Below are 9,281 nucleotides of genomic sequence, written 5' to 3'. Positions count from 1 at the left end.
TTTTTTTTTTTTTTTTTTTTTTTTTTTTTTTTTTTTTTTTTTTTTCTGGTATCTGGAATCAAACTCAGGACCTTGAGCTTGTGAGGCAGGTATGGTGCCACTGAGCTAAATCCCCAGCCTGGTCCTGCTTATTTCTGTAGCCCACAGAACATGGCAAGGACAAAGTTTCTGGATCAGTACAGGTGGGGACTGTGACTGCCTGGGAGGAGTTAGAAGGGCCTCAGCCTTCGTGGACAGTTAAGGGACGTACAAGCTTCATCTCCCTGCTGTCGTGATTAAACACACCTTTGACTCCTTGACTGGTCTCCCAACAGTTTGGTGGGTCTGTGACTGACCTGACCCACAGAGTATGGCAGGAGTTGATCCAGGCCAGGAAAGGCCGCAGATCCACTTCCTCGCTTGGAGACTGGGGCGGCCATGGGAGAAGCTGGCCACAGGGATAGGCAGGCCACGAGGAGACCAAGGGGCCCGAATGAGCCCAGCCTTACAGCCCACCATGAGCCCTCAGCAATGTGGATGAAGCCGAGGGCCATCCAGACGAGCCCAGCTGCCAGCTGAATCCCCACCAGATAACCTCAGTCAGCGCCACGCAGAGTCAAGAATCGACTGCCAGCTGGCCCTGCCTGAATTCCTAACCCACAAAGCCATGAGATATAATGAAATACTTGCTTGGAACTGCCAACTTTGGAACAAGCTACTGGGACACATGTCAACTTGCACCTATTAGAGGTGGCCGCCTAGGATCCTGCCCTGGACAGGCATCTGAAGCTCTGACTGGGTTTGGTTCTTATGGGGAAGAGCTCTGTGATCTATTAGTGTTGTCTGACGCAGGCACAGGAGAGGTGCTGGGAGTTTACCTGTGCTTCACCTTTCAGATCCCTGGCAAGTTGTATGTTGAGTACAGCAGTAGAGAGGAGTTCATTCAACCTCCACAGGTGGGGCTCATTGTCTTCATTTTATGAAGTAGAAGACTGAGGAACAGGTTATGTAGCAAAAGTATGAGGTCCCTCATCAAAGAGGAGGCAGGAAGGGCCTGCGGCCCCAAAGTCCACACTTCCGCATGAAAGCAGGCAAGAGCTCAGGCACTTCCCGGGAGGCAAAGGATCCTCTGTCCCAGACTTTCAGGCTTCCTGGGTCCCCACTGACCTCTGTCGCCTCCTCTCCACTCCTTTCTTTGCCAGCCCTCAGTCCTTATCACCAGGCCCGACTGTGCCCTGGGACTGGGGAAAGCTGGCACCAGGCCAGCGTCACCAGAGCCCCGGAGCTCCTGGGCTTTTCCCCTCTGTCATGGGAGGCTGGCACTTTGGTATCTCTCAAGGGTGGAGCCACGAAAGTTTGTAAAGGACTTAATGAAAGATGCATTTCAGAGTGTCCAGAGTCAGGCCCAGCCAAGTTTGTTCAAAGTTCTTAGAGAGCAGAACAAGAGGCTTGGGAGAGGGGCTGGGGGTCCAAAACCCTACGGTGGGGTGAGGGCTGCAGGGAGTGGGAGGGGAGGAGCAAGGCTAAGGGGTTAGGCCCAGCCCTACCCTTCCTGGAGGCTCAGGTGACTTGAGCAAGTGACTTTACACTCTGTTTCTCAGCTTTCTCATCTGTCCAGTGGGAATAATTAGAGCTACCTTGCGTGGCAATTTTGAAGATAGAAAATTTGAGGGTGAAGGTTCTCGAACCATGCTCATCACACATTGGGGCCTTGTTAATTTTGCCTTTTTTGAGACTGGGTGTGGAACCCAGGGAATAACATTCTAGGAAAGTGTTCTACCACTGAGCTGCACCCCCAGCCCTTTTGTTATCATTATTATTATTTTGGTGGGGGAGAACCGGGGATCGAACTCGGGTCCCTGTGCTTGTGAGGCAGGTGCTGGAACCACTGAGCTAAATCCCTGGCCTTCGTTATTATTATTTAACATTTTTTTTATCCTGAGATAGAAATTTCTGAGTCGCTCAGGTTAACTTTGAATTTTCAGTCCTCCTTCCCCTGTCTTCCAAGCAATCATAGGCTCATGGGTGGGCGTCACCACACCTGGCCTGAAGTATCCCTTGACGGATGAATGAATGCAGGCATGGCCAGGTAACTGCCACGCTGAGGTGTGTGTACAAGGACAATCCACGAGGGTGAGCTGGCTCTGTCTACCCTCGGTCCTGTTCTTGAAGTGATCATCTAATCATATTTGCTGAAAAAGTCTCCTTAGTCCGATTTAAGGAAATAGGTTTGAAGCATACGAAAATCAAATCAATCAATACACTCATGCAGCACTTTCTGAAGCCGATGGAATTTGACCAGGGGATGCTCATACCTGATCACTCTGGACCGGGTATCGGCCAGCCTCCTCCGTGAACCAGGAAGTATCTGGCAAGGCTTTGAAACTCATGAAATGACCAGGATAAAGTTCACACGCTGATACCCACCGCTGCTTTTCCAGAGATGCCTTCTGACCCTCATTTTTGACATAGTCACTCTTGGTCTGCAAACAAACCCAACAGGCTTCTGAAGGTGGCCTTGGGGCCACATCTGTGTAGAAGCTGTGAGCTGGACATGGGGCCCTGGAACACAGAGATGTGCCAGGCAGCAAGAAGCCAGCAGGAAGTCAGGCTTTTGTTTTTTGTTTTCTTTGAGGGGGGTGTTTTTCCAGTACTGGGTATCGAACTCAGGACCGTGAGCTTGCGAGATAGCGAGATAGGCAAGCGCCACTAAGCTAAATCCCTGGCCCGAGGAAGTCAGGTTTCATAGCCATAAAACAGGTTGAAAATTCAGTCCAGCCCTGGGATAATGTACATTCTAATAAGCTGTGATTCGCTCTTGGCTCCAGGTCCCCTAGAAGTTATGACCAACGTAGGATCCAGGTGACTGGCGTCACTATAACACAGCCTTGGACTTCACACAACTGGGGTCTGTGAAGGACTGGGTCCTGGCTCCTCTCAGGATGAACATGGGGTGTGGGAGGGCGACAGCTCTTCCTTGTGGAGGGCTTCGGACCTCCCAAATGTTGGATGCTTGCTTCCCATTTACCCCATGGGTAACCTGTGAGCCGTTGCACCCTTCCCATGTTAAGAACAGGGTTTCTCAACCTTGGCCCCGTTGACTCTCTGAAGGTGCGGTCTGTGCCCTGTGCCGTACTCAGCAGCATGTCCGGCCTCTTTCCTCCAGATGCCAGTGGTGCCCCAGGCCCTGGCCATGACCACCAAAAAACGTCTCCACACACTCTCTGTGCCCCTGGGGCAGAGTTTTTCCTGGTCCAAAACCTCTGTTAGGGAAGCAGGAACTGCTGCAGCTCAGAGAGTGAGGCTGCCTGAGGTCACACAACCCAAAAGTGCATCCGTGGGATATGGGTGCCTAGGGTGCTTAGGGTGCCAGGTGCACAGGCTCCAAATCCCAGAGATGATGCCTAAGATCCTGTCGGTGTCTCAGATGGAATCGCATCCTGAGATGAAGGGCATACAATGCCGCCCTTACACCATCAGTGAGTGGCCCTTGGGGGTTTCTTCAGAACTTGAGGACAAAGCCCCCTGCACCCTATCTTTGGTCCTCCAGACTCTGTTTTCTCTCTTTCCATGATGATTTCCTCCCGGTTCCTCTCCACAAGGCAGAAGCAGCAAGGAAAAGCCACATGGGGGGCCCTTGGGCCCCATTTTTGTTAGGCAAACTGGTCAGTTCAAAGACTGACTTCCTGGGAAGAAATCCCATCTCCTCCCCCAAATCTGGGTTTCTGTGGCTCCGACCTGGGCTGGCTCCCAGATTCAGAGATGGCAGCCAAGCAAATGAAAGACAAAGACTCTCATTAATGTGGCAATACTCTGCGTCGAGGATTCTGTACTGCTTTTTGTGGGGAAGAGGGCTGTGGGAATTAAAGGCATCTGGCATGGCCAAGAGGAGGGAGGGAGTGTGCCGGGGTCTTTCCATCCCTGCCTTAAAGTGAGAGGAAGTGGAGCCCCCAGGCAGGTCCCGGATGTAGAAGACGGGTCTCAGACAGAAAAATGGCCTCTACATCCTGTGGGCCTGGCTCTCTGACCCCCCAACCCAGAGGAGCCTAGGTCTTCCAGATGGAGGTTCTTCTAGGGTGGATGGGGTGTCTCCTCTGGCCTTAGTCATGTCTTATATCAAGGGGCCAGTTGAATTGTTGGGGGTGGAGGAAGGAAGGAAGAGAGGGAGACAGGAAAGGAGGGGGTGGGGTAGGGTCAAGGCCCTGCTTTGAGATCCTCAGACCTTCAGGTCATTAGAGGGAGCACTGTGCCCCCTCCTCAAGACAACAGGATCAGTGACAGGTGACTCTGGAAGGACAGGGTTTGGAGCTGCCTCTCCCCCTCCCTTGCCATCCATGGTGGCAGCGGGCCCCGCTCAGCTGATTCCCTCTAGAACACCGCTCACCTGGAGCTCAGCAGCTGTTTCCCATCTTAGGTGTAGGGCTCTGAGAAGACTCTGAAAGGATCCCACTAGTATCCAAAGGTTGCCCCATTTACACACCACAGCCTGTTGGGAACACTTTTAACTGTTCCTGGTTTTGGTGACCACAGGTCCTGGATTTGCAGCATAGCTGGAAGGGTCAAATGTCTGTTTTCTGTTTTTTGTTTTTTTGCTGTACCGGGGATTGAACTCAGGACCTTGTACTTTCGAGGCAGGTGTGGCACCACTGAGCTAAATCCCCAGCCCTCTTCCATACTGTTAAATGGTAAAGCTGTCCAAACAGTGCATGGCATGAACCTTCTCTTGGTGTGGATTATTTTGTTAAGTGAATGGAACACATTTGCATGGTATCAGGAACCACGGCTAACCAAATGAAGTCCCTTGCCCTGGATGTTAGTGAAGCTCTGATGAGTCAGACAGAAAATAATGAACAAAGATTAAAGTGAAAAGTATGTTATATAATGGTAAGCATTAAGAGGAAAGCAAAGCAGAAAGAAGTAGGTGCAGGGGGAAGTAAAATTTTAAATAGGATGGCCAGGGGAGGTGGCAATAAGGAAGTGATTGTTGAGTAAAATCCTGAAGTGAGAGAAGGCACCAATCAAGGGAGATCAAGAGAGAAGCTTGTCAGGCAGAGGAAGCAGGAGGTGCAAAGGCCCTGAGGTAGAAACATGTCTGCCTTCTCTAGGGAACATCTAGGAGCTGGAGCAGAGGAAATAAGAGGGAAAGTGGCAGGAAGTGAGAACGGAGAGGTGACAGGCCCAGTCCATGCCAAGCACCCAGGTCATGACAAGGAATTTGAATTTCTTCAGAGGCCACATCATTCAACATTGGTTTCCTTTGGGGAATAGAATTTTGAGGAACTTCTCTATTTTTTGTAGCTGTTGTCTGTGTGCTTGCATCCTACTATAATGAATATACATTGCTTTAGAATAGGAAAAGGGCCACTGCCTTGTTAGTTCTAAAGGAGTATACAGTTTTGCTAGTTTTTAATTTTAATCTTATACTTTAATTCCGTTCTCTAACATACTGCAAAATTTGATTTACAGTTTGGAAGATTTTTTTTTTTTTTTGTAAGTAAAAAGCACCTTGCAGTCTTCCACAGAATGAGCCAGGTTTGTTTGTTTGTTTGTTTGTTTTAAGTGATCATCTTCAAAAATACAAAGCAGAATGCATCCGTAAAGCAGGAAATGTGTTTTCCTCCCCTCACATTGTTGCTGCAGATGTCGCTCAAGTGTTAGGAATGCCGGGCAGGCAGGAAGCGGGGTCAGCACTCTCTGAGGCTGGACTTCCCGGCCCTGTTGTCAGTTTCCACATGATCACAATGACTCGGTTTCCGACCACCTGGGCCTCTGTTTTCTCATCTATGAGAAGGGAGGAGTGGGGCCAACGTGGTCAGGAAACAGAAACCATCCAAGGTACGTTCAGCAACAGGGATTTAACCCAGGGAATTGAGGGTTTACGAAACTGCTGGAAGGGCTGAGGGAGCAGGCTCTAAACTGGGCCTCCAGGAATCGTGTCCAGAGTTTGGCCCCCAGATGAAGCTGTGCTCACAACACACGTTCCTCACCGCCAAGCTGGGGCCGGGGAGGCCAAATGAGAAGCCACCAACCAACGCGATGGCCTCTTGACATCACACCCAAGGAGCCCTGGAACCTGCTGGATTAAAACTTCAAACTCCCCCAACTTTGCAACCCTGCAGAAACATCCAAAAAGAGGAAAGGAGGCTCCATCCACAGCAAGCACACAAAGCTTCTGCCTGGCAGAGCCGGATTCGGGTCCAGGACCCTGCATCCAAAGGAACCTGGGAGACACAGTCAGTTGTTAGGTTTCTGATCTTTCCACCAAAGCTGAGTTAGTCTGGGTTCTCTGCAGAGTAGAGGCCGGGGCAGAAGTCAACATGCCAGGATTTTATGAGGAGAAAGGCCTGAGCAAGGGAAAATCGGGAGGGAGCCAGTAAGGCCGGAGAACGGCAGACCACAAAGCAAGTTGAACACCTAATGGAAAGACAGTGTTTGTGTGCGCTTCTCTGTGTGTGTGTGTGTGTGTGTGTGTGTGTGTGTGTGTGTGTGTGTGTGTGATGCATGAGAGGCCGGCACGCATTAGAGTTTCCTCAAACTCATCTGGTAGTCCTTGAATCAGAGTCGGGTGACAGAGGAGTCCTGGGAGCAGATCCACATTAGCAAGAGTCCCTGTAACGCTGATGGGCCCCTTGGACCATTCCAGCCCCCTTCCCGGAAGTGCGTGGCAGGGATTCAGCTGCTCCGGGTTTGGAATGGAGGCCAAGCAGGCCCTCAGAATTCTGACCCTCAGAATCGCCCTGATTACAACTCCCGTGTCCTGGCGTAGTCTGAGAGTTAGATACGGTAGTACAGGGAGAGGCGGAGAAGTCCGGGGCACACAGAAGAGCTCTGCGAATGTTAGAGACCCCCGAATAAGGAGACTACGTCGTGCCCTCCAGGCCCTCCCCACCCTCCGTGGGAGACCACTGGAGTCTCCTGGAAGCAGGTAATTACGTGAAGGCGTGCGCAGGCCTGGGGGTGTGCACCGGCCCCGTCCCGGAGATGGAAGCCCCAGGCTGCGGGCACCACCCTGGCGCTCTGGTGCTATGCGGTGTGAATCAGAGCTCTGAGGCCCAGGTGGGCTCAGCTGAGGGTGTCAGAGGCAGGAGCGCTTAGCTGAGCAGGGGGTGGTGTGAGGAGAGACTGCAGCGTGGGGAAGGGACGGCAAGGAAGACTTTGGAGCCTGGCAAGTCCCAGCTACTCAGAGGGCTGAGGTGGGAAGACTGCCTGAACCCAGGAGTTTGAGAACAGCTTTGGCAACAAAGAGAGGATCCCCCCCCCCGGCCCATCTCAAACAAAGCAAAACAAAATGGCTTTGATAAAAATTGTAACATGAATAGGGTCCTGAAGGATGAATAGGAGTTTTAAAGAAGCAGAGGACAGTCTGGGAAGAAGGAATGGTACACAAATGCAGGGTGGCCTCAAACAGCTCAGAATGCTTAGGAAGCCACAGGGACCTTGGATTTCAATGCAGGGCTTTTCTTTCTTTCTTTCTTTCTTTTATTGAAGCTTTACTGTGGCCAGGGTCTGTGCATGGCTTTTCTTTCTTTCTTTCTTTCTTTTATTGAAGCTTTACTGTGGCCAGGGTCTGTGCTAATGGCTTTACCATGCCAGGGGCTGACGTCACTGAGTCTTCACTACGGCTTCTGAAGTCGGTATTACCATCACTGTTTTATAGCGGGGGCAACAGAGGCTCAGAGAAGCTGAGAGAGAGGTGTCCTGCAAGCCACATAGTTCTGTGCCCAAAGCTTGCACTGGGGAAGTTCTTAGGGTCATAGAGGACATCGACTTCTAGATGACGGGGGCCTGGAGCATCTGAGGGGACACCCTGCAAACACTCTCGGAGACCTGCTAGGGAGGGAGGCCCTCGTCAGGGTGTGCACTCACATGGGGAGCTTTGGGGCTCCCACAGGTGGGGGCCATGGCGGCAGCTGGCTCTGTGGCTCTTCGAGGTCCGGCACTGAGGATGGGGAGAGAGCCACCTGACAGGGCCCAGTGCTGTCACGCTGGGGCCACGGCCTCACAGCAACTCAGTTTCCCCAATGTGAGGACAACCACCGAAAGCGGAGCTGTTGTTCTCTGGGTGGTGGGATCACTGGGGTGTTCTTCCTCGTGCTCGTGTGTGTGTGTGTGTGTGTGTGTGTGTGTGTGTGTTTTCCACTGTGTAAGGGTTGACTTTGTTTTTTGCAACAGCTGTATAAATATTATTTAAAAGGGGAAAAGGAGGACCCTCCGCCCAGGGTGGATGACTCCCACCCGCTGCAGAAGCATGGTGAACAGGGACTCGCAGCCACAGGGCCGGCAGAAGCCTCGGTATCTGGCCTGTCCTGTAAAGCATCTGGGCGCCCACACTCCTGGAAGCAAGGGCTGCAATGGACTTCATCTCAGGGCCTCCCGAGGCTCTTAGAAATTGAGCTCCTTTAATAATATTCACTACTCATTTACTTAGAGCAGTGTTTTCAACCAAGGGTTAATTTTGCCTCCCAGGGTCACTTGGCAATGTCTGGTGATGATTTTTGCTGGTTGTCCCTGCTCCTGGCATCGAGTGCGCAGAGACCAGGGCTGCTGCCGGACACCCCACAGAGCATGGTCAGCCCCCACCAGTGGGCTCGTCTGGCCCTACGTGTCCATAGTGCCAAGCCCAAGAAACCCTGTAAAGACAGTAAAATAAAGTCAGGGTAGTAATCTCTTCAGTGTTAATATAAGAAACGCTTCTACATTGGAAGAAAATAAGAGGAGTGATATTGTTTCATGTTTTGCAGGATCTCTCGAATGCCCGGCTTCCTCAAAGACAGCCAGACTCCTGCATCTATGACACCTGCGTTCAGTGGGTTGCAGTATCTCAGGGCCCGGGGCTTCCGGAAACCTCCACTGTGTTCTTGGGCGGGCAGAGAGTCAAGAGGACAAACATACCTGAGTATGGTTATGAGGATAGTTTTGACCTGGTGGTCACCCTCTAAAGGTCTCTGGGATGCCCGAGGGCCCACAGACCACCTCTGGAGAATTTTGGAGGAGCCCCTGGACCGCTTCCAGGAGCAGGCAGAGGAGGGGAGGGCAGGGAGGGTCTCGGAGAAGCCAACGGTGCTGGGTGCCCACCCAGCCCCTGTGCTCTTCTGTCTGCTAGACGGTCTGGGTCGTTTCCAAAGACAGATCTCACGTTTCACCACAGGGGAGAAAACAACAGGCCAGTCAGAGGAAACAGAGGGAAGAGGAGACCGAGTAGGGGAGGCGGGCAGGGAAGGACGAAGGGGTGCTCTCCTGCTGCCTTGGGGTCTCCGTGGGGTGTGGTGCGCGTGGAGCCCACGCCCCAGCCTTGCCCAGAG

This window comes from Fukomys damarensis, unplaced genomic scaffold (genome assembly GCF_012274545.1).
Source record: "Fukomys damarensis isolate Sample0158 unplaced genomic scaffold, DMR_v1.0_HiC HiC_scaffold_23, whole genome shotgun sequence".
In the NCBI taxonomy this organism is placed as follows: Eukaryota; Metazoa; Chordata; class Mammalia; order Rodentia; family Bathyergidae; genus Fukomys; species Fukomys damarensis.
The sequence above is the reverse complement of the archived record's forward strand: the minus strand, read 5'-3'. Positions refer to the sequence as shown.